The sequence below is a fragment of the Pseudorca crassidens genome, chromosome 11 (genome assembly GCF_039906515.1).
Source record: "Pseudorca crassidens isolate mPseCra1 chromosome 11, mPseCra1.hap1, whole genome shotgun sequence".
NCBI lineage: Eukaryota > Metazoa > Chordata > Mammalia > Artiodactyla > Delphinidae > Pseudorca > Pseudorca crassidens.
The window spans coordinates 80,465,215-80,490,740 of NC_090306.1; the positions used below are offsets into that span (position 1 = coordinate 80,465,215).

General features: G+C 45.5%; 1 protein-coding gene and 1 pseudogene across 2 annotated transcripts in view; one reads left to right on the forward strand and one right to left on the reverse strand.

Moving 5' to 3' along the window:
- Nucleotides 1-25,526, reverse strand: part of TMCC3 (transmembrane and coiled-coil domain family 3) — a 266,192-nt gene that overhangs the window by 137,276 nt on the left and 103,390 nt on the right. The window lies entirely within an intron of this gene.
- LOC137202990 (N-acetyl-D-glucosamine kinase pseudogene) lies at nt 7,193-8,220 on the forward strand (annotated as a pseudogene).

Genomic DNA, 25,526 nt, shown 5'->3' on the forward strand with positions numbered 1-25,526 from the left:
AGTTGTCCAAATATTTGTCATGGTTTCTTTCCTTATAATAGAAATCAAAGAACCATAACAACCCAAGTTTCTCATACTTGGGGAGAGGGGCAATAACCCTTTAAAAAATAACATCCTATGATGCACCACATACCTTAAACAAATGAAAGTTGGGTTAGACCTGCTGAAATAAGAGTGGGGGACTTGAAGCCCACGTACCTCCCCCCCCTCCCCACTTCATACTAGTAACTCTTCTACCGTGTCAGCTCGAATACATCTAAGTAACAGGGAGTTCACCATCTCACAAAACATACTCTTATTCTAATTTCGATTCCTGATGCCAAAACAGTTTCTTACTACTGGACAAAAGTCTGATTCCCTGTAATGTCTACCCGTGGGCCAAAACACCCTTTCACAAGCTGACATTTCAAGTACCGCTCAGCCATCCTGCCTTCTTCAGGCTCAACATCCTCAGGTCTTTAACTACTGCTCACTGGACACGGTCTCCGTTCTTTTCATCCCCCTGCTCACCTCCTACTGCGTGTTCTGCTGCAGCTTTGAGAATATGCCCTTGACCCAGGGAAGTGTGCCAATTGCTCAGTGTCTTCGGAATTTATTTCTCAACTGACTTTTAACAACACATGCATGTTCTATCTCTGTCAGGCAACTCTGTTTCTACCTTTTGATGTTCATATCTCAGCAGCATGACAAATGCTCATCCAAACTCAGCTTTTGACCCTTTGCTCTTCTCTCTGGACTTGAAGTATCTTCTCCCCTCCATCCACTGTGTTCTTCCCAAACTGCTAATTCACAGCAAACGTTTGTGCCTGTGATCTGCTCCCGCAGACAGTAGTGCCTGGGCATAGGCTGCCTGTCTTGACACTGCTACCCTTCCCAGCTCACTCCAAAGCCCTGGAAAAGACTGTCTGCTCTCATCTGAGTCCTCCTGAAATGGAATCAACATTCTACATGTGCCTTGATCAGTTCAGAGTTCAGGGGGCCTGTGCTTTCTCTGCTCTATGCAGTGCTTTTCAGGATGGATGATATTAGTCAATGTGCTCATGGGTTTGATTTTTAGCAGCTTCCCTTCTCTGTCACATTATCTCTAGATCAGATTTGACTGTCACTGGCCACTGGCCACAGCCCCACCCAGTTGTCTCCAGCGGGGTGGCCACCTCCAGATTAAGTGAGGCTCTGAGTCAGTGACAACCAGGATTGATGATACAGTAAGACAATGGCTGTCAATGCTGGCTGCACATTAGAATCATCTGGAGAGCTTTAAAAACTCCAGAGATTCTGGTTCAATTGATCTGAGTATCTTTTAAAAATCAGTATTTTTTAAAAAGCTCCCATGATTCTAATGTACAGACAGGATTCAAAGTCACTGCAATAGGAAATCCCTCTTAATAGGTAAATACGTTCTGGAATTCGTCTGCAGCTCCCCTATCTGTAAATAGAGCCTAGAGTGCCTGACAGGACTTCTACAAAACAATTCAGTAACTGCACTAAGCATTTAGTAAACCGCATTCAATTCTCCCAACAATTCTGGGAAGCAGATTTTATTACCATTCCCATTGAACAGACGCAAAATCCAAGCCTCAGAAATGTCAAGTAACCTGTCCCAGGCACGCATAGGAAGAAAGGGGGGCAGCGGATACAGAAGATTTCTGCAGATTCCAAAGATGTGCCCCTAACCCTGGTATACTTTCCCCAGTGCAGCTCCATCCCTCGGCCTTATTGAAATGTTTCACTTCTTCCTGCAGCCCTGAGAGTTGGGCCTGGAGTCCCATCCTGAACCTCCACCTAATTCCTACCAGCCCTTCTCGTCTATTGCTTCTGATACCATTTTCTTCATCTTAAAGGAACTCTGTCCATTATAGCTTGGATACTTCAAAATCCAGTCATAGGTCATTCCCTTGGATACAACTCCGTCGGCCATTGACCTCCCCTGCCCACTCCGCCCCAATCCAACCTCTCACTCTCTCCCAGGCCCTGCCCATAGTCAGTCCTGGGTGACTCCCAGCTGTCTGCATGCTATGCCAATGACAGCGTCAATTAAATCCCTCTGGGTTTTTCTTTTGGTTTTTTTTTTTCACATGAACTGCCATGAAGCTGTTCCTCTTTCATCTTGCATGTTTATGATTATTCCTTTAAACCTAAATATAGGACTAATTGTTGCTATTTAATTTAAAAAATATTTTTAGTTTTATTAGTTTGGGCCCATTATTCCAGCACTTCCATATAATTCTGAAACTAAATTACCATTTATCATAATGAAGTCTCCTTTTAATCAAAAGGAGAGTCTCTTGACCATGGGCTCTATGTTTTTTCCCAAGTTCCTAATAAAAATGGTTCTTTGCTATTACCCTTCCTTTTGTGTGGCCTAAAACCAACAGAATCAACATTCTCTAGCAAAAATCACTCACTGGGCTATCTCCAGCTAATTGTACAATCTTATTTTCAAAAATTCGAAATGGGATTTTGTGAGTGCTTTGTTGAAATTAAGATTCAGTAACTCTATATTATTCTCTGAGTCAAGTTACCACAATGAATGTTTTTTTTTTTTTTTTCTCTTTTGCGGTATGCGGGCCTCTCACTATTGTGGCCTCTCCCGTTGCGGAGCACAGGCTCCAGACGCGCAGGCTCAGTGGCCATGGCTCACGGGCCCAGCTGCTCCGCGGCATGTGGGATCTTCCCAGACCGGGGCACGAACCCGTGTCTGCTGCATCGACAAGCGGACTCTCAACCACTGCACCACCAGGGAAGCCCTCCTAGTGATCTCTTTCTTTTTTTCTAATTACTGTCATCTATTTGAGAATCTATTCTAAACTTGTCAGGGATTAAGAGAAATGTGAAAGACCATCTGTGAAAAATGGAACAGGATTTTCCCATTTTTTGGCAATGCTCCTATTCTCCACAACTTCTCAAAATTTACTAACAGTTGCCCTAAGGTCAGCTCCCTTACATCTGGGATGTAATCGGACTGGGCTTTCTTACCATCTCTCCACCTATCCAGGGTTTCAGTGTCCTTTTAACTCATTTATCTTTTATTTAATTGAAAATTTTATTGAGATAATTGTAGATTCACATACAGTTGTAAGAAATGATAGAGACCCCTGTACACTTTGCCCAGTTTCCCCCGATGGTTTTTCCAAAACTGTAGTATAATATCACAACCAGGATACTGACATCGATAAATCACCCTGTCTTCCTCAGACTTCCTCAGTTTTACTTGTATTCATTGTGTGTGTGTGTGTGTGTGTGTGTGTGAACTTCTGTACATCATTACCTGTGTAGAATCATGTATCCAGTCAAGATACAGAACGAACAGTTCTAACACCACAAGGGTCCCTTGTGTCGCCTATCCATTAATCTTTGAAACATGCTTGCTCTGCTCTTTTCGGTCTTTAGATCAATTGCGATAAAGGAAATAAGGGATGAAAAATAAGAGTTGAGAAGTGCCTTCACTGGGCTATTTGTTAACATTACTGCTTCTTCCTCCTTTCGTGCATGATTTCTTAAAACTGCATAAACTTGCTTTTTTAATACTATTACTATACCTTCCTAGATTAAAAAAAATGCTTTTAAGTCCTTAGGTGTTCTTTATCTGAGATTCATTTTTATAATTTCTTTGGAATGAAGCATGATAAATGGATGCAGAGGCTTTTTTCACCCTACTTTGTAGTGGAAGGGAAGATGCCTTCCAATTATAAGCATTTATGAGACATTTCATTTGTGTAGTAAACTGTAACCAGCAACTGTAGATAATCTTAACATATTACAGTATCATTTTCCCCAGTAATCTCTTTGAGGAATAGGACCACATCCTACACTTCTTTTGTGTTTAGAGTGACTGCTGTCCTTGACTCTCCAACACCCATACATCCCAGATGATTAGTCAAAGCCAAGGGTCAGCCGTTTTCCAGTAAAGGGCAGACAGTAAATATTTTAGGCTTTGCCAGAAGATCTCTGTTGCAACTACTCAATTCTTCTGCTGTACTGTGAAACAATTTTGTAAATGACTGGGCATGGCTTATGCCAATTACATTTCAGTCATAAAAAAAAAACAGGTGGGGAGCAGCAGTTTGCCAACCCCTGGCCTGAGCCAATTATGGTAACTCCATTTCCTCAGCCAGTGACTAGCTTACAAATGGACAATGGGACCCAATCCTGGTGCATGCGATGTGAGGAAAGTTTGCTGAGGGGCTTCTAGGAAAGACTGTTTCACAGTTCAGACACTCAAGGAAGAGACAACCCTCCTATTTCCTTTGGATATTAGCAGATCTGGATGTGATGCCTGGAATCACTGCAGTCATCTTGCTCCTGACCTAAAGATGAAGCCAAAATAGGAGGGCAGAGGCATGAGAATCACAGAAGACAGCAGAAATTGGACATACTGTGCCTGGAAGCTGCCCTACTTCTTCTTATGTAAGACAACACATTTCTTTATTGCTTAAGTCAATGAGTTGGCCAAAAAGCATCCTAATTACTGTACCCCCTTCAGTGCTTAGCAAAGTACTTCACAGAGGAAAGATGTTCAGTGAACATTTTGTTGATCTGGCTCACAAACTGAACCATAAGCTTATGCAAATCAGAATTCTTGCCATTGTAAATAACAACCTAGCTCCTTTTAAAATACAAGTTCACTTTTCTTGGAAAAATCAATAACAGTAACACCAAGAGGAAATAATAGTAAACCTCATATTATTTAAGATGAATAGAAAACCAAAATATGTGACAGTTTTTCATTTTTCTCAAAATAAGTGTGTTTCAAGATTATCCATTCAGTGCAGTTTTCCTCCTGTTACTTTAAGCCTTTCTCTCCCTGGCTGGCCCTTGGAAGGCAAGCTGCATGCAAATGTCTGTACACTCATCAGCCTTATTAGGCATGGTTCCAACTGGCCACCCCACATGAACACAATTAAAAGTTAAACATCAATTAAAATTCATGAAATCCATTTAGCTCTCTGAAAAAGCACTAAATAACTGTCCATATTTGGGGCCCAAATTAATCTAAATTGTTTTCCATCGCTCTTTAGTTATCAAACATACTGGGCCTCATTTTAGACTCTGCTAATTGCTCATTCAGCTTTCACGGAGTAGGCGATGAAAGATGAGCCCAGGATAAAAAATAAAGACGTGGAATGAAATGCCACCCTGGGTCAAGTTCGGTCAGTCGGGTAGTCTGTTAGTGACGGCGGCACTGGAGAAATTCTGCGAGAGGGCAAGCCCTATCCGGGGTGAGGGGACACGCAGATGATTTCTCCTCTGAGACTTCCGCTGATTTATTCATCTGCTTATTCGACATAGACTTGGATGTCTAATTGGCATCTCAAGTTTTGACATGTCCAAAACAGAATGCATAATTTCCCCCAAGTCTATTTCTGGTCCTGTCTTCCCCATATCAATGAATGGCACCCCACTGCATAAGCCCAAATTCAGCATCACCCTTGATTTCCTTTTTCCTGTACCTCTACAACCATGCTATCAGCAATTCTTGCTGACTCTGTAACCAAAATCTGTTCGGTCCTCTCCATCCCACGCCACCACCTTAATCTGGGCCTCTGTCACGTCTCTTTTGAGATTACTGCCACCACCTCGTAAATGGCTTCCCTGATGCCCTTTCTGCCTCTCCAAAACCCATTCTTTTAAAAACAAAATACAATCCCATCACTCCCCTGCTTAAAACCCTTCAATAGCTTCCAACTGCATGTTTTTTTTTTTTTTTTTTTTTTTGGCAATACGAGGGCCTCTCCCTGCTGTGGCCTCTCCCGTTGCGGAGCACAGGCTCCGGACGCGCAGGCTCAGCGGCCATGGCTTACGGGCCCAGCCGCTCCGCGGCATGTGGGATCCCCCCGGGCCCAGGCACGAACCCGTGTCCCCTGCATCGGCAGGCAGACTCTCAACCGCTGCGCCACCAGGGAAGCCCAATGTGGACCATTTTTAAAGTCTTTAGCGAATTTGTTACAATATTGCTTCTTTTTTTTTTTATGTTGTGGTTTTATTGGTCCTGAGGTACAGTGGGATCTTAGCTCCCCGACCAGCGATCGAACCTGCAACCCCTGCATTGCAAGACGAAGTCTTAACCACTGGACCACCAGGGAAGTCCCCCGGCCACATTTTAGAATTAGAAACCTATACGAGTTTCCTATTGCAGCTGTAACAAATTACCATAATTTGGTGACTTACAACTGCATGCTCTTACAGTTCTGGAAATCAGAAGTGTAAAATCAAGGTGTCAACAGGGCTGTGTTCCTTCTGGAGGCGTCAGAGGAGAGTCTGTTTCCTCGCCTTTTTTAGCTTCTAGAGCGTCCTATATTCCTCGGCTTGTGGCGCCTCCCTCACCTTCTCTGATCCTCCTGCCTCCCTCTTATAAGGACCTTTGTGATGACGCTGGGCCCACCTAGGTCACCCAGGATGATCGCCCCATCACAAGATCTTTAACTTAATCACATCTACAAAGTTTCTTTTACCACGTAAGGTGACATATTTACAGGTTCGGGGACTAGGACATGGATAATTTAGGAGGGCCCTTACTTATTCAGCCTATCATAAAAACAAAAATCAAAACACAACACAAGGCTTCCTTGGTGGCGCAGTGGTTGGGAGTCCACCTGCCAATGCAGGGAACACCGGTTCAAACCCTGGTCTGGGAAGATCCCACATGCCGTGGAGCAGCTGAGCCAGTGAGCCACAACTGCTGAGCCTGCACTCTGGAGCCCGCGTGCCACAACTACTGAGCCCACGTGCCACAACTGCCTAAGCCTGCGTGCCTAGAGCCTGTGCTCTGAAGCGGGAGAGGCCACCGCAGTGAGAAGCCCCTGCGCCGCAGCGGAGGGTGGCCCCCGCTCACCGCAACTAGAGAAAGCCCGCATCCAGCAACGAAGACCCAACACAGCCAAAAATAAATAAAATAAACAAATTTATTTTTAAAAAAATTAAGGATTAAAAAAACACAAAAAAACGGAATACCTTCCATTTCACATTTATTATCTCATTTAATCTTCACAGGAATCTGGTGTGTGTGTGCATGTGTATATGTGTGGGTATGATTTACACTATTTTACTGTATTAAAAAAATCACAGTCAATGCTTCTGATCCTGTTGAACTATATTCATGCAGCCTGGGTGTATTTCATATTTTAAATACGATCCCAGATTTTTAAATTAGGTTATTAAAATAAGTACCAATTAAAATGTGGGTACAAAGCAAACGGCGGGATCCGCGGCGACGATAGCGGCAGCATGGCCACGCTCTACGGGGGTGTAGAGGGGGGAGGCACACGATCCAAGGTCCTTTTACTCTCAGAGGATGTGCAGATCCTGCCAGAAGTGGAAGGACTCAGCACAAACCACTGGCTGACCGGGACAGACAAGTGTGTGGAGAGGATCAACGAGACGGTGAACGGGGCCAAACGGAAAGCAGGGGTGGATCTCTGGTGCCTCTACGAAGCCTGGGCTTATCCCTCCTGAGCGGTGGGGATCAGGAGGACGTCGTGCGGATCCTGATGGAGGAGCTGAGGGACCGATTTCCCTACCTGAGTGAAAGCTACTTAATCACCACCGACGCCGCCGGCTCCATCGCCACTGTTAACGCCGGGTGGTGGGATCGTGCTCATCTCTGGGACAAGCTCCAACTGCAGGCTCAGCAACCCCGATGGGTCTGAGAGCGGCCGCGGTGGCTGGGGCCACATGATGGGAGATGAGGGCTCAGCCTACTGGACTGCACACCAAGCAGTGAAAATAGTGTTTGACTCCACCGACAACATAGAGGCGGCTCCTCATGACAGGGGCTGTGTCCAACAGGCCATGTTCAACTATTTCCAGGTGCCAGATCGGCTAGGAATCCTCACCCACCTGTACAGGGACTTTGATAAATGCAGGTTTGCTGGGTTTTGCAGGAAAGTTGCAGAAGGTGCTCAGCAGGGAGATCCCATTTCCTGTTATATCTTCAGGAAGGCTGGGGAGATGCTGGGCAGACATGTTGTGGCAGTGTTGCCTGAGACTGACCCAGTCTTGTTCCAACAGGAGATTGGTCTCCCCATCCCGTGTGTGGGCTCTGTGTGGAAGAGCTGGGAGCTGCTGAGGGAAGGTTTCCTTTTGGCGCTGACCCAGGAGAGAGAGATCCAGGCTCAGAACTCCTTCTCCAGCTTCACCCTGTTGAAGCTGTGGCACTCCTCCGCCCTGGGCGGGGTCAGCATAGGGGCCAGGCACGTGGGGCACCTCCTCCCCATGGACTAAAGCCCAGTGGACATTGGGTGCTGGAGCTTTTTCTCCTTTTCCTTGTTTTTTTTTGAAAAAGAAACACCTATAGAAGAAAATAAATGTACTTTACCCACTCACCCCCACCCCCCAAAATAAATAAATAAAATGTAGGTCTCTTGCCATGTAACAGGGCTGGTTTCATCTCCATTTTACATCTGTGTAAACTGAGGCTCATAGAGACACAGTTGTAGAGAACAAATATATGGATACCAAGGGGGAAGGGGGGGTGGGAGGAACTGGGAGATTGGGATTGACATATATACACTACTATGTATGAAATAGATAACTAATGAGAACCTGCTGTATAGCACAGGGAACTCTACTCAATGCTCCGTGGTGTCCTGAATGGGAAGGAAATCCAAAAACGAGGGGATATGTGTATACGCGTAGTTGATTCACTTTGCTGTAGAGTAGAAACTAACACAATATTGTAAAGTAACTATACTCCAATAAAAATTAAAAAAAAAAGAAACCGAGGCTCAGAAGATATACGTAAAGTGACAGGATCTCAATCAGAACCTGGGACTTTCTAAGTCTGAGTGTTTCCCTTTATCCCACATTCCTTCCTCATTCTAGTTTGGGAAACAACATAAATTCCTGAGAAGTTAAATAAAAATACAAGATTTAATGTTTAAAAAAACCCCAGAATACCTCCTTACCATGGTTTACCAGCCCAGTGTAACCCAGCCGTGACCAACTCTCTCAGCCTTGTCTCTCACTTACATTCCCCTACTCAGGCCTCCTGTCTGCTCCTTCAATGTGCCAGGCTTTCTCTCACCCTAGAGTCATCACTCTTGCTGTTGCCTCCACCTGGGGCATTCTTTCCCCAGAAGTTCACACAGCTGGTTCATTCTTGAGAGCTCAGTTGTGATTTTCTCACTTATCACCATCCGAGATCACCTCCTTGACTTATATTCTCCCTGTCAATAAGTCAACTCCAAGGGGAGATCCTCTGTTTTGCTCACTGTACCACCTGGAACAGTGACTGACACATGTAGCAACTTAATATTTGTTGAAGGAATGAACTCTACGACTTCAAAAAGTCGTTGATTTCCCCATAACACGACTTCATAACCCATTCTGGTTTTATAATCCATAGGTTTAAACAAATGCTTTTTAAACCCATCCACATTTTCATCCTATATCAGCTGGCAGGATAAGACTAAACGAGATGAAATGTAATAAAAACAACTGTGAAGCCTACAAAATATTGGGAGGTGGGGGAAATGGGAGGTGTAGTGAGGGGATAGGGCTGAAAAAAATACGAGTAACATAATATTTAAAGTAGACTTAGAGGGAGTAATTATAAATGACTTTTAACTCAATATGACTTGTTGCAAGAATGCAGCTACCGAAAACATGACCTTCTGTGCAATGGAGGTTTTCAAGCAAAAAGGGGAAAACTACTTCTTGGACATACTTTATTAACAAAAATAGCTAGCATTTCTCAAAATGAACATTTGAGAAACTGTTCTGTAAAGGATAATAAAGCTTTATCTGTTACACATGTGGCATGATTTTTCTCCATTATCATTTATCTTTTACTCTATGTGATGTTTCTCTATACGGCTTTTAAATCATGTATTCAAATCTCTCAGTATTTTCCCTTAAAGTTTAGTAATTCAGAGTCAGAAGTACTGACTCTGAAATCATACTTGCTTGGTTTGAATTCTGGCACCACCACTTGTTCGACCTTGGGAAAATTACTTAACCTCTCTGTGCCTCAATTTTATCATCTAGAAAATGGGAAGAATAAGTAGTAAATACAAGAAAAAATGGCTAGCATTTACCAAGGGTATAATATGAACTAGGCACTGTAGTGAAAGCTTTACATGAAATATCTCATTTAATCTTCAAAATACTGTTATGTTAGAGGCACTGTTAATACTTCTCATTTCATAGACGAGAGAAATACAGTTCAAAGGAGTCAGGTAACTTGCCCAAATTTACAGAATTAGTATGTGTTAGAGTCAGGATTCACGAGTCCAAAGCCTGGTTTTTAAACTTAATTCACTACTGCACCAGCTTTTATTGATTATCCTGGACCCAGCGAAGGGTTGGTAAGAAAGCACTACCTGCTCTTAAGAAGCTGTGGGATTCAGCGATCTCAGCAGCTGGGCCTGTGCAGCCTGGTGAAGCTTATGACCCATAAACCAGAAGATGAAGCCCTTAATTTATAACTGTAGAATATCCACGTGTTCATTAGCTCCCCAAACACCACTACTTACTACTTACTAATACACTAATTACACCAGTAATTCAGGCTCCACATTTCAAACATCATCTCACTCTTCCTTCTCCTTCATCCTTGTCTCTAATGAGTCATAAAGTCCAGCTATCAATTCTTCTAATTTTTCTTTTTATAATTATTGTATTGCAAAAGAAAAATACCTACTCATGGTAAGACAGTCGAATGCTATACAAAGATAGATAATAAAAAGTAAGTCTGCCTCCCATTCTAGACCCCAAGTGCCCTTTTCTGGAGACAACTGTTACTGATAAAAACACACACAAATGGGAAAGGGAATGACAGGATCAGATGCGGGTCACTCTGGATATAGTGGAGGGAGGATTAGGGCGGGTGAGGCTAAACACCAAGAGATGAGCATGGAGGCTACTGCAATGGTTCTGGTGGCTAATGATGAGATCATGAAATAGGACCATGGCAACCTGAAGAATCTGTGAGATACATGGGGGATGGGTCATTTAGAGATAGCAGTGCTTGGATTTGGGGAGGAAAGAGAGTGAAGAGTCTGGGATGACTCCTGCCTGCCTGGCTTGATACTGGTGTTGTTTCACTGAGATCAGAATATGAAGCACCAGTTCACAAGTTCAGCCAGGGATGCATTCATGGCATCTGGGAGACAGAGCAGATAGAAATGAGGGTCTAGAGCTCAAGAGAGAAGTCAGGCTGCAGCAAAAGGGGGCTGTTGATGCCATGCACAGGATGAGTTCGCTGAGCTGGGTGAGAGCATCACTATCTTGAGGGACAGGCAGAGGAAGCACCAACTCTGGTGTCATTACCATCGATTGCATGGACAATAGAGGGCTCTCCAGAAACCTAGTTTTACCTGGAGACATATTTTGGCACTTGGTTATATTCAGTTCTGTTGTGTGCCTCTATCATTTCATATATGTATGTCCTGCTGTCCTGTAACATTTGCCATCCGTTCCAAGGTAGAGACTTGCCAGGTTTCATGCGTAAGGGATGCAGCTTTTTTTCTTTGGTCATTTTAGTCACATTTTCTTAAATTAGGATATGTAGCCACTCGCAGTCAGACTGCATCTGAACAATATAACAACGGCAGGCGGGGTTGGGGGGGCTTGACATGTGCTGCTCTGCTCACTTTGCTGCCTTGTGTTTCTGTGGCAGCCAAGAGAAGAACGACCCTAGTCCAACCTAGGCTCAGAGTAAGCACATGAATGGAGCAGAATCGCCCCAGCTGATCCACAGACACGCGAGGGAGCAATAAATGCTTATCGTCTATTACCTGGCACTGAGATTTTGTGGTTGTTATGCAACAGCTGTTCCTTTTCCTTGTATACGATGAAATGTTTAGACCTTAAATACATCTTCAATTGGTTTTGACAAAGGTATTCACCTGTGTAACTCACACCCCTGGCAAGACACAGAACACTGCCATAACCCCAGAAAGCGACCTGCTGGTCCTTCTGAGTCAATCCCCACCTCACGCCCAAAAGCAAACACTGATTTACTCTATCATCATAGCTTAGTTTTAAGACTTCTATCATTGCCGCCTAGTTTTGTGGTAAGTTGATAAGGACCAGGGATTAGCCAAATCCAGCCCACGGCCCATTTTTGTATGACCCATGAGCTAAGAATGGTTTTTACATTTTTAAACAGTTTAAAAAATATCAAAAGAGGAATAATACTTTGTGACATGTGAACATTTTACGAACTTCAAATTTCAGTGCCTATGATGAGGTTTGACTGGAACGCAGCCAGCTCCATTTATTTACATATCTATGGCTGCTTCTGCACTACAGCCGCAGAGTTGAGGAGCTGAGACTGAGAACATATGCTCCAAAAGCCTGAAGTATTTACTACCGGGCCCATCACAGACAATGTCTGCCCATCCCTAGGGAACTTGCCTCTCTCTCCATCACACGTGTGGACCCAAGTGCTGAAGCCAGAGTTGAAAACCAGGTGTTCTGAGTGCTGTTTTAATTGCGTTCATTCAAATCACACATACAAATCATACATGTTCATGAAACGTCTAAATACTGTCAAAATACACAGTGTGGAAAGTGAGAACCTCTCAGAAGCCCAGCTCTCAGGGAGAACACTCTAAGATTTCAAAGAAAACTAAAGCTAAGTTACAACTAATGTGTAATCGTTACTGTCCTGTATCATTTTCACACGAGGGTTGGCATCGCTAAGATCTGTTGTTACTGAAACGGAAGCAGCGAAGCTGTAAATAGGGACAGGCCAAAATCAGATGGAAGAGGTAGGGTGAGTGCCAACATCTCCCCTGTGAACTACAAGGGAAGACAGGAAGGAGTCAGATCCCCAGAGTCACACTGCATTAAATGCCCAATTCCAGCCAGGCTAGACTCACAAGTCCATGGGCACATCAGGCATCCACGGAAAAAAGCAGCGGTCCCAGACGGGGACCTGAGCCACCACACACTGTGCTGGCTGGGGTTTGCCAGCTTAGGGTTGTGCATGGCTGCCTTAGAAACAGCGTGGATCTTATCCTAGAATGCAAAGTATGCTCCTTCTTAGCTAATAAAGTGCAATGCTATTCTTCTGCTGGGAACATTGGTAGCACTTACATTATGCTTTTAGGAATAACACCATCTGGAGATACCTTTGAAGTATATGGCTTTGGTCAATAACTCCAACTCTAGAAGCCCATCTCTTCAAGTTTTGCCCAACTACCTCAGCCTTCTTTAATGGAAATACTTCCCTTTTTCACTGAATGATTTCTTCTCTAATTAAGAAACATTTTGCTACTCTAGAAGGGATGGGGGGTTGGGGGGAAGGATAGATCGGAATATCTGCAGGGCTTTGTTATGCTGAGTGGCAAGCACAAGTAGGGATCAGAGTACAATTTCTGGGACGACAGTGGAAAAGCTGACGCCATCTTCTCATGCCATCCCTTTAAGTGCATGCTGCACCACTATTCAAAATGATTACGTCAAAGGGTATCAATTGATTAGCCAGCTGTGGATGGCCACATGTTTCTGTTTGTTTTCTGGCTGGGGGGTGGTTGATGAGTATCTCAGGAAACCTATGGATTCTTTCCCCGGAAAAACACACATGTTCCCCCCCCCCACACACACACACACACATTCATGGGGCTTTCAGGCTCTGAGTGCCTGGCGAGGGATCCCAAGTTTAAAAGACTCAGCTATAGGAGGTGAGTGTACCTTGAGGGGCTGTAGTAGAGACAGTCTATAATGACAATGTTCTCACAGTCTGACTACCTGTGGAGTTTGCCCCAGATGCACTGGACTTCAGACCATGGTTTTTTGGGGATAAAATGACTAAGCAGGCTCCCAATTTGTAGCTTAGCTGGTCTTTGGGGAAAAAAATGCAAGTATTTGATTTGAGAGTGAATAAATTGGTATTTTAATACTGTGTGTGCCTGCATGTGTAGGTGCATGTAGATGTGTGTGTTGTGTGTGTGTGTGTGTGTGTGTGTGTGCGTTTACATCAGTCCGCCCCTGAGGTACCGTCCTCCCAGGTTTAGCAGCTGAGGTGAATTCAACCAGGTAAGAGCCAGCTGATGGGGCCCCAGGCAGCTTGCCCCTGGGGAGCTCTGTTAACCACTTCCCACCTACAACTGCCCCATCCTCATGGCCACCATCAAGTTGAGGACACCAGCCCACGTTGAGGCCTTGCCAGCAGCTGTGAACAGTTCCAGTTCCTTCTAATCACAGAGGACTGATCTGCTGCTTACCGCACAAGCTCCTTAAACTACATCCCACTGTGTGGCCTAAAGGGGATTACAGCTGTCGTGTAGCTTTTATCTTGCCACCTACCCAGCAGCAGACAGGAGAGCTCAAAATGTGACAGAAATAAGAACTAAGAGTAAAGAAATTCCCAGAGGGCTGAGTCTGTGTCTCTCCGAGGCACTGAAAGCATCCTACACAAAAGTAAAACATGAATCTTGGGTTTCCTGAATTCTCCTCTGTCTTCTCTTGGCTGAAAGCATGAGACTGATAAGTCAGTGTCTGCCAACTTCCAGCTCTGGCCAGCAAAGAAAATCAGATGGGGAAAGGCGGGTGCCTGAGCATGGGCCTGCTAGCAGGCAAACACGCACACGCCAGACATGCGGAGAAAGGAAAGAAAAGGCCGCCACCCTTCCTGACTTTTCAGAGACAGGCCTACAATTGTTTCGGAGGGTAGTCCAGACAACACAGGAACTCCTGAGAGTTCAGCTAAGGAAAGAGCACATGTACACTCCACAGGATCATCAGGCCCAGCTCTATTTCTATGTTCACGTCCACACGGAGACGGGCCAAGGGTTCTGCTGTCCTATGGCAGCAAAGGCCAGGCTGCCACCAGCACTCTGGGTTATCTTCCTGGGTCTGACGTCTATTCCAGGAACCCTTGGGACCGAGAGACTGATCAGCAGAGGAAGGAAAAAAGAACGTTTTATAGTGCAAAGCCCCAAATCAGCCCCAGATAACTTGGAAAACTGTGCATTGTTTAAAATCTTCCAGTGGATTCCCACTTCCCGGAGGATAAATTCTCAGTTCCCTATGTTGGCCTTTACGTAGGGAGGATCACGTACTTTAATGGTCCAAACAGGAGCACTTTGGAGAGTGAAAGACACTGCGATTCATAACCATGCTGGGCCAACAGCCGTAAACCAGGACTGTCTCCCCTGAGAGACCAGACTCTGGGCATACTGTGACTTAGCCCTGGGACCCACCCTCTTCCCTCTCACCATCTGTCTGCGGGCTTTCTCCTCCAGTTTCCCGGAAGGAGCCGGTTTTCCCTCACCTCCTCACCCCTGACAAGCACTTTCCTCTCCCCGTTCCACATATCTGCAGCTTCCTCACCTGCCCCACGCCTACTCCTCCTTCTTCAGCCTCAGTCTGGACATAACACGGGCAGGGAGGCCTCCTCTGACCTCTGAGACAAGGTTGGCTCCCTCTTACGGGCTCCCAGGGCACCCCTTTGAGATGCTTCCTTTAGCTCCCACACCATCCCCAAGCCATGGAAGTTAAGGGCCATCCCGAGCGCTCCCGGGACCCCAGGCTGCCTCTGACACACGCCGCTGACATGACCCGCTCAGCACTCTGAGTCCCTTCGAGGCAGAGACTGTGGTCCATTCATCCAGGCACAGTGTGGTTGTTGAGGAGGAGGCCGGGAAACAACGAGAGGGCCACGATCCCTCGTCTGAAACCTCGGGTCCAGGCACGTTTCAGAATTCAGAATTTTTCATTTGAAAATGATAATACGATGCGATAGTGCCAGTGGAGCTGGGGCAGCATCCTGTAATCTGCCACACTGATATTTCTGCAGCAAAATGTGTGAATATTCACATAAGTGGCTAAATACAGCCTCAAAATATCCTCACATCCTTTCGGGTCAGGCTTTGAAAGTCATTGAGTTCAGAGCAGGTCAGAATTTTCTGCCAAAATTATGAAGAAATTTTGGTTGTCAAGAGCTTTTGGGTTTTTTTAATTGTGGAAAAGAGACTATGGACTCATGATAGCTTACATTTCATGAATACTCATCTTCCAGGCACTGTTCCAAGTTTATATACAATTATATATAACATTATATATTCTCTATATATTACATTAATATACGTTATAAGTAATATATATAGGCTGTATCTATAAAATCTCATTTAATGCTCAAAACCACCCTATAACGTAAGTGTCATCACTTGAGTTTTTAGATAAGGAAACTGAGGCACAGAGAGGACAAGCAATGCGCAGAAGGTAAGCAGCAGATCACAAAACCAACACACGCTCCACAGCTGGTGCTCAGCGATCCCTGAGTAAATGAATCAATGAAACTCGAGTGTGCATGTGTTACGCGTAGCAAGGCGGAGCAGTTAAGCGGCAAAACTGCTGACGTGGCCTTGTCAGTTCCTTGGGGTTATCTGCCTCAAACCTCTTTTCTAGGCATTGCTTCTACCTCAATTTAAATGCTCACTGAAAGTGCATTACAAGTAGCCCAGCCCCCTGGACACAGATCCTGCCTGGTGCAGGGGTAGGCTCCTGACTCAAATTAGGGCAATCGTGACAATTCCCTGAGACTTGGGAACTGGCATCACAAAGTCATTCTCTTCTGGGCGCCTGGACAATAAAACACAAACGTGTTTCAGAGGAAAACAGGAAACACCATAGACAGCCTAAATATCCAACTCCAGCCTGACATATTTTAGTGTGTAGCCTGTGATTTCTTTTTAAATAAAACATTGGCTGGCGCACAGGAACTAGCAGGCCAGTGGGGACTGCCTCTGCTGATACTTAACTAATGACTGTCGAGTCACTGGCCATTAAATTATTCAACCAAGGCTTACTGTGCACCTACTGTGGGCCAGGTATTCTACTAAGCAGATGATAAACAAGACGGGTGTGGTGCACGCCCTCCCAGGTCACACGACTACAGTGAAAAGTCAAATAGTAACAGTGTGAGTATCACGATCCAGGGAATATGTGGGGAGCAGAGAGGATACACAGCAGTAGATCTAAATCAATTTGTAATTGGATCTGAAGTGGAACAAAAATTAATTATACTATTTATGAGCTGTTCAAGTTTAATTCCAACACATTTAGATTATAAAACTAAATGATTGTGAAGAATTACTGATGCAAGCAGTGGAGATATGTGCACTGAGTCAAGCACGGACCATCCAGACTGTTATCATTAACAGAAGATTAACAAGATTTGCATATATATTGTGAATGTTTGATTAAATAGCTCAATCGTGGAAAAACTAGTACAATTTGGGAGTATGGTTTCCAGAAAACACTTAGTCCAGCCAATATCTTTTGTCCATTTAGAGTCAGGGTTATCTGCAGTGTAAAACTGAATTCTGCAGAAAGCACTTTGCAAAAGTATTAGAATACTTCTGAGTTTCAAGAGAAAAAAGAACAACACTAAAGCGTTTATGGCAAGAGTAAATATGATTGAGTAGCTGCGGCAACAGAAACACATTTGATGTAACATATGACAGACCCTGTTAGCTGTGAATGCACTTACTCTTACTCCTTTCTTTCTTGTAAACATAACCCCAATTTTGTTCAGTACTCTACCATGCCGTGCTAAATATACTCTTTGCCGGCCGCCCTTGAAGTCACAGATGTCCATAGATCATGGTTCTGGTGAATAAAACCTAAGTAAAAGTCTGTTTCTGGTTCCTAATAAAAGGAGACAGTTGGCAAGAGGAACCCTTTTCCAACCCGTCTTCTCACCTAGATGTAGACGTAATGCCGGAGCTGTAGCCACCATGCTGTCACCATGAGGGCGAAAGCCAACGTGCCAAGTGGCTCTGATGAGGAGTTGAACCAGCCTACCTCCAGCCTTCCTATTATGTGAGGAAAAAACACACTCTTATTTGTTTTAACCACCGTTCTTCGATATTTCTGTTCTTTGCAACCAAACATTACTAATAGAATAGAACAAGACGGAAGGTTGTCCTTAAAAGTGTGAACCTTGGGTAACTGTAGCTACCAAGACCCAGAATTCTGTGTAATTAGTGACTCAGTGCAGATAGCAGGAAATAACCAGTCCGGTGTGGAGCAGCATAAAATACTGATCATCGTGGGACACCAGGTCAGGATGGTGGCAGAGGCTGTTGGTTGTTACTCAATGTATGTCCCTGTCTTCTTTCTCACCAACATGCCCTTTCCCAGCCCCAGGGCAAGTCCCATTTCAGTCACCTGGTTAAAGCGTAATAGGACCGGAAAGTTACTGATAGTTCAGGGGCTGTGCTCTGCCAACTGTGTAGACAGTTAAGCTTCTTCCAGCCTCCACCTTAGACACAAGAGATTTCGATATGGGATGCAGACTTAACCTGGTTTACTTCAGGGCATGTCCAATTGCACTGTCAGAACCTTCAGGCCTTTTTCTTTTTCTTTTCTTTTTTTTTTGGTAGAAGTAGGTTTCTAGGTGTCTGGTATATTTGATACAAGGTTATTACTATTTTTGGACTCAATGGCAGCTTTTTAAGTAGACACCACAGAGGTAGATACATTTCCCCTGAACCTAATGACCTCACCTTTCCCCCTTCTGAATTTGAGAAGCAGTTTATGCTTTTTTACTCACTCTGTGTTAATGCTTTGTTTGTAAATAATAAAACCTTATTTATTTATTTTTTTCTTAAAAAGAAGGCATGGAGGGGAGTCTTGGAGAACAAGGCATACTCAGAAATTCTAAGGCTGGAGAGAACCAAGAGCTGAGGTTTCTTAGACCGGCAGGTAGGTGTGGGAGAGTTCTGTGCCTCACACACTGAGGTCTGACTTTTATTCCAACGGCACTGAGGAGCCACTGAAGGAGTTTAATCAAGGAACTGAAATAACCAGATTTTTTATTTAGAAAGATCACATGGATTGCACTATAGGGAAGCAAATTGCAAGGTGGCACAAGAGGCCAGTTACAAATTAGTAAGAAACGGTGCAGGCCTGAATTAAGGCCATGGCAATGGACAAATTCGAGAGGCATTAAGGGAAAGCGTTTCATGCCCGATTAGATTTATTTGGTACGGGACAGGAAAGCAATAAGGCGGCTCGCAGATTTAACAGGGGGTAGTTGCTGATATCATTCACAGAGATAGAGCATGCGGGGGGGTCAGGTGAATGGGGGTGCCTCAGGGGAGACAGGCAATGGCCCATGCAGTTTTGTGCACAGTGGGACATCTCTTGGAGATATACTGCTAGGCAGCAGAATACATGGGTCAGGCACTCAGATCTGAATAGTAACTGAATCTGAATGCAAACGGATAACAACTGAAGTCATGGGACTCACTGAGATTATCTAAAGAAAATGAGCAAAATGGGAAGATGCATCAGTGAAATCACAAAGCACACTAATAGCAGTGGTGGAGGATGAAAGCAGCAGCGTCCACAAAGACGGGAACGGCCAGCGGGGCCGAGAAAGAATCACGGAGGAGGCGGGGTGGGGAGCGTGATGGGAAGCCCGGGGAGGAAGCTGGGAGGCCTGAGTGGTCTGCAGCGTCCACCACCAGAGAGAGCAGAGCCCACACGGACGGCTCAAGGCTGCTCTTCCCCAGCATATGTGGGCTTTGACCTGCCCCAAGTGTGCGTGTGACCCTGCTCCCCTGCCATGGCTCACTGGTCAGGAGGTGATTGCTGACCCAAGCACAGAAACCAGCGCTGGGAGCCTGGAGTGCCCCCCACCCCTGCCACGTGGACTGCGAAGCCAGCAGGCTGAGAATGGGGAGCCGGAACAGTGTGCCCTGGTCTGGGAAGACAGCTCCTCCTGTCCTGATAAATGACTGTTACGTTAATGCTGGTTCCGGCTGGTTTCTCTTACTTGCAACTATAAAAATCCCAATCTGGGGATTCCCTGGTGGCGCAGTGGTTGAGAGTCTGCCTGCCGATGCAGGGGACACGGGTTCGTGCCCCGGTCCGGGAAGATCCTACATGCTGCGAAGCGGTTGGGCCCGTGAGCCATGGCCGCTGAGCCTGCGCGTCCAGAGCCTGTGCTCCGCAACGGGAGAGGCCACAGCAGTGAAAGGCCCGCGTACCGAAAAAAAAAAAAAATCCCAATCTGGGGCTTCCCTGGTGGTGCAGTGGTTGAGAGTCCGCCTGCCGATGCAGGGGACACGGGTTCGTGCCCCGGTCCGGGAAGATCCCACATGCCGTGGAGCTGCTGGGCCCGTGAGCCATGGCCGCTGAGCCTGCGCGTCCGGGGCCTGTGCTCCGCAACGGGAGAGGCCACAGCAGTGAGAGGCCCGCGTACCGAAAAAAAAAAAAATCCCAATCTGGGGCTTCCCTGGTGGTGCAGTGGTTGAGAGTCCACCTGCCGATGCAGGGGACACGGGTTCGTGCCCCGGTCCGGGAAGATCCCACATGCCGTGGAGCTGCTGGGCCCGTGAGCCATGGCCGCTGAGCCTGCGCGTCCGGGGCCTGTGCTCCGCAACGGGAGAGGCCACAACAGTGAGAGGCCCACGTACCGCAAAAAAAAAAAAAAAAAGTCATGTACCAAAATGTTCATTGCAGCTCTATTTACAATAGCCAGGACACGGAAGCAACCTAAGTGTCCATCGACAGATGAATGGATAAAGAAGATGTGGCACATATATACAATGGAATATTACTCAGCCATAAAAAGGAACGAAATTAAGTTATTTGTAGTGAGGTGGATGGACCTAGAGTCTGTCATACAGAGTGAAGTAAGTCAGAAAGAGAAAGACAAATACTGTATGCTAACACATATATATGGAATTTAAGAAAAAAAATGTCATGAAGAACCTAGGGGTAAGACAGGAATAAAGACACAGACCTACTAGAGAATGGACTTGAGGAAATGGGGAGGGGGAAGGGTAAGCTGTGACAAAGCGAGAGAGTGGCATGGACATATATACACTACCAAACGTAAAATAGATAGCTAGTGGGAAGCAGCCGCATAGCACAGGGAGATCAGCTTGGTGCTTTGTGACCACGTAGAGGGGTGGGATTGGGAGGGTGGGAGGGAGGGAGACGCAAGAGGGAAGAGATATGGGAACATATGTATATGTATAACTGATCCACTTTGTTATAAAGCAGAAACTAACACACCATTGTAAAGCAATTATACTCCAATAAAGATGTAAAAAAACAAAACAAAACATGTAACCATTTTAAGTGTCCAGTTCAGTGGCATTAAGTGCATTTCTACTGTTTGTGCAAACATCACCACCATGGATCCCCAGAACTTTTCATCTTCGCAAACTGCAATTCTGTACCCGTTAAACACTAACTCCCATTCCCGCCTCCCCCCACCTACCTGTACCCACCATGCCACTTTCTGTCTCCATCAAGTTTATTATTCTAGGCACCTCAGGAAGTGGAATCCTACAGTAATAAATCTTTTAGAAACAACTTACGTTTAAATGTGCTTTAAACTGTAAACATTTACCAACTGTTATCGCTTCCTCCTCCTGAGGTGGGCAGGGCAAGGACCATGGCTCCGGCTTTGGAGGCTGGGGAAGCTAGGGCTCAGGAAAGTTAAATGATTCACCCAAGCCTCGGCTTCAAGGGATCACAGGGCCCCACGCCCCACGAAGTGCCAGGCTCGGCTAACCCTCTCACACACTCCAGGGAGGCTGCTTCCAAAACTGGACTGTTGAAGGCCATTATCCCAACCCACACCCCATACCAGCGGGCCTTCCTTTTCTGTGCCCGGAGGTGGGTGGTTTGAGCACTTCACTAAGGATTAGCAATCAGAACAGGAAATAGCCAATGCAGTAGGGTGGAGACAAGAAGGATTTAACCTTAGGCCAGAGTGTGTCTTTCTATGGTCGGATGCTCCCTGCTCCCTGCTCAGGAGGGAGACAGCTCAGAGAGGTCAAAGCCATTGCCAGCGTGAATTATTCATCTGCACACTTGTTTGCAGTGCACCTGAGTAGGCAGCACAGTAGAGTCAGGGCAGAAAGTGTTAAATGATTAATCCTCCTCCTGCCTGAGTCCTCGGCTCCTGGGCCGGCTCTCTTACTACTGGACATCTGGAGAGAGGTCTTGCTTTCCATTCTCAGGTCAGAAGGTTTGCTCACTTTTGTTTTCTGCACAGTAATGGTCAACCCTAATGACCTATTTGCAAGCTGCCAAGAGATGTAAGGTTTCTTCAGGTTGGTTAGTTTGCTGGAATTGGAAATGGTTCAAGCTGTGCATTCCTTACTTTCTAAATCAATGTAAAAAGCTCTTAGTGAGCCTAAAGAAAATGAGCCTCATGCATTCTGTTCTCATCAATACCTACTAAAATAATTTATCAGGTGCTGTGTGTGTGTGTGTGAACGCGCATACATAGGATCTAACCTTAAAAGCTGGAGACAGTTGTTAAAACATACTCTAAATTTACCTGCAGGACAGAATCAAAAGCTAATTAGTTTGACCCCATGTGGCTCAGCTGTGCTTAAGACCTAAGGAAGATTATGTCTTAGAATTTAAGGATTTCCCTTGGGGCTGGTTTAAAGGTGGAAATCCTGTCTCACCTTAAGACTCTGTAAGTAAACTGGAGTGGCTGGGGGACAGGTGTGGAGGAACCAAGGAGACTGAGGAAGGAGCCTGGGAGCTGGAGCAGGAAGACCTAGATTGACAACCTGCCACCCACTTACTACACGGTGCTCTAGGGCAAGTTGCTTTATCTGAGCCTCAGTTCCTCATCTGTGAAAAGGGATCATAACTTTATCTACGAAGGAGGGACAGTGCAGAGATTAAATAAAATAAGAACTGTAATAGCAGCAACAATTCACTGAGTGCTCACAATGACTCAGGCACCCTTCTGTGGAAAAATTACTGTAAGGGACTTTACAAACATTAGTTGTAGTAACAAGTTTATTATTGTTGTTCTTTACTGACAATTCAAAGGGCTTCAATAAGTGTAGAGAATGTGGGCAGGTTTCTTCCACTTTATTCTTTTTTTTTTTTTTTTTTTTTTTTTGCGGTACGCGGGCCTCTCACTGTTGTGGCCTCTCCCGTTGCGGAGCACAGGCTCCGGATGCGCAGGCTCAGCGGCCATGGCTCACGGGCCCAGCCGCTCCACGGCATGTGGGATCTTCCTGGACCGGGGCACGAACCCACGTCCCCTGCATCGGCAGGCGGACTCTCAACCACTGCGCCACCAGGGAAGCCCGTTTTTGGCTTTTTTTGCGCACTTTATTCTTATTTTAAAAGTCTAAAATCCCATACTGTTTGAGTACCAAGGGTCTCATCTCCCAAATGCCACTTTGAGCCCATAAGGATCTTCTTCCCTTCTGTCCTCTCTTTGAGGGAAGAGGGGAGAAACTGGACCAGCAGGAAGAGGACGAGGAGCTAACATATGTTAACTGAGGTGCCAAACTTCTGTGGCCAGAAACTTAACCAAGATAACATATAGGAGTAATGTTAAAATCTATCACTGTGCTTTTTTACCCCTTTTGCATTTGAGGGCTGGTGGACTGCCAGCGTGCAGGGAGGGACCTGGAAGCTAGTGGCGAATGGCCAGCCCAGGGCCCCCCATGGTTGTTGCCAACACACCATCCTGAGAAGCCAGGCAGCACCAGAGGCATTTCTGCCACTACCCTCCAGGGAGCAGGCCGCCCCAGGCACAGACAGGGACTCCGAAGGCTCAGTATGCGGCCCCTTGTCCAGGCCACTGTGCAGCCGTGAACCCACTCTTCCCTGCTAGTCTCAGGTGCCCCCTTAAGGAGGAGCTGGAGTGAGGACAGGGCTCTGAAAGACAGAGGTCTCCAGACAAAACCAAGTTACCTAAAGAGCCCATTTCAGCTGTTGGATGAGACCAAGTCATCCAACTGCAATAAGACGTGGTTGTCCTCTGTTACCCAGTGTGGGTGAGAAGAAGGAGCTCAAGTGAAGACTGAGTTCTCTCTAGAAAAATAAGTTTTCTTTGCAAACACAGGCGGTGTGAATAAATCCAATATTAGTACCCTGCAGCCCTCAGACACGTGCTTTGGGAAAGGCGGTAATTACTTTCCTCTGCCTGGGCAGCTTCCCCCCATCTTTCTGCACCCCTCTTCCTAGCTAACAGCCTTTTCAGATGCTGGCTTGGCATGAGTTCCTGAGGGAAACCTCCCTTGGAATACACCCCCATCCCCAAGGCCAGGTCAGTGCTCACACCCCTCTCCCCACACAGCCATGTTCCCAAGCCTGCCCTTATCAAAGCAGGGATCCCCCTGTGTTGTAAGTGCTTGTTTATTCATTTGCCTCCCCAGCCTGTGTACACTTTTCAAGTCAAGGACTGTGTCTTGTTCACCATTATATTCTTGCTGCCTAACACAGTGTCTGACAATAAATATATGTTCAATACCAATGGATGCCATCTTGCAGCAACATGGATGCAACTAGAGATTATCATACGAAGTGAAGTAAGTCAGACAGAGACAACTACCATAAGATATCACTTAGACGTGGAATCGGAAATATGGCACAAATGAACCTATCTGCAAAACAAATAGACTCACAGACACAGAGAACAGACTTGTGGTTGCCAAGGGGGGGCGGGAGGGAGAGGGATAGACTGGGAGTTTGGGGTTGGTAGACGCAAACTATTACATTTAGAACGGGTAAACAACAAGGTCCTAATAGCACAGGGAATTATACTCAGTGTACTGTGATAAACCGTAATGGAAAAGAATACAGAAAAAGAATGTCTATATGTGTGTAAAACTGAGTCACTTTGCTGTACAGCAGAGATTGGCACAGCATTGCATATCAACTATACGTCGATAAAAGTAAATAAATAAATGTAATTATTGACCAATTAAAAAATATATCAATTGACAAGTGACTCACTGATGTCCCTGCAAGGAATATGTACCACCTTAGGTATCAACAATTTGAACGTGGGAAGACAACTGTCTGTCAGGGAATGCCAAGCACAATACAGAAGGAAGATGAGGAAGCGGGGATGTGGTTGGTTAGGAGGTTTTATTTTATTTTATTAATTAATTAAATTAATTAATTAATTTATTTTTGGCTGTGTTGGGTCTTTGTTGCGGTGCAGGGGCCTCTCATTGTGGTGACTTCTCTTGTTGTGGAGCACGAGCTCTAGGCGTGCGGGCTTCAGTAGTTGTGGCACGTGGGCTCAGTAGTTGTGGCTCGCGGGCTCTAGAGCGCAGGCTCAGTAGCTGTGGCGCACGGGCTTAGTTGCTCCACGGCATGTGGGATCTTCCCGGACTAGGGCTCGAACCCGTGTCCCCTGCATTGGCAGGCGGATTCTTAACCACTGTGCCACCAGGGAAGTCCTGGTTAGGAGTTTTTAAAAGACTATGCTCATTTTGAAAAGGGTCCAGAGCTAAAGCAATTTTTTTTTTTTTTTTAAAGCATAGTATAAATCTTCATAGAGGCCACACCTGGCACCTGGCCAAGTTCTACCTCTAACTGGATGTGGGACTTGGGGCAAGTTCCTCATCATTTACTTGAGTTACATGTAATCCCATCATCAGAGCTTCAGGGTTCTTAAGGTGATGAAAGAGAGTTAAAGAGAGTTCTTTTAACTCTGTATTGTAGAAAACTTTGAAAATATAAAATAAGAAAATGAACTATTCAGGAGTAGAATTTTGGAGTATTTCTTTCTGGTTTTCTAAAATTCATGTAATTACCCTTTTTGTGTTACATATTCTAATGAG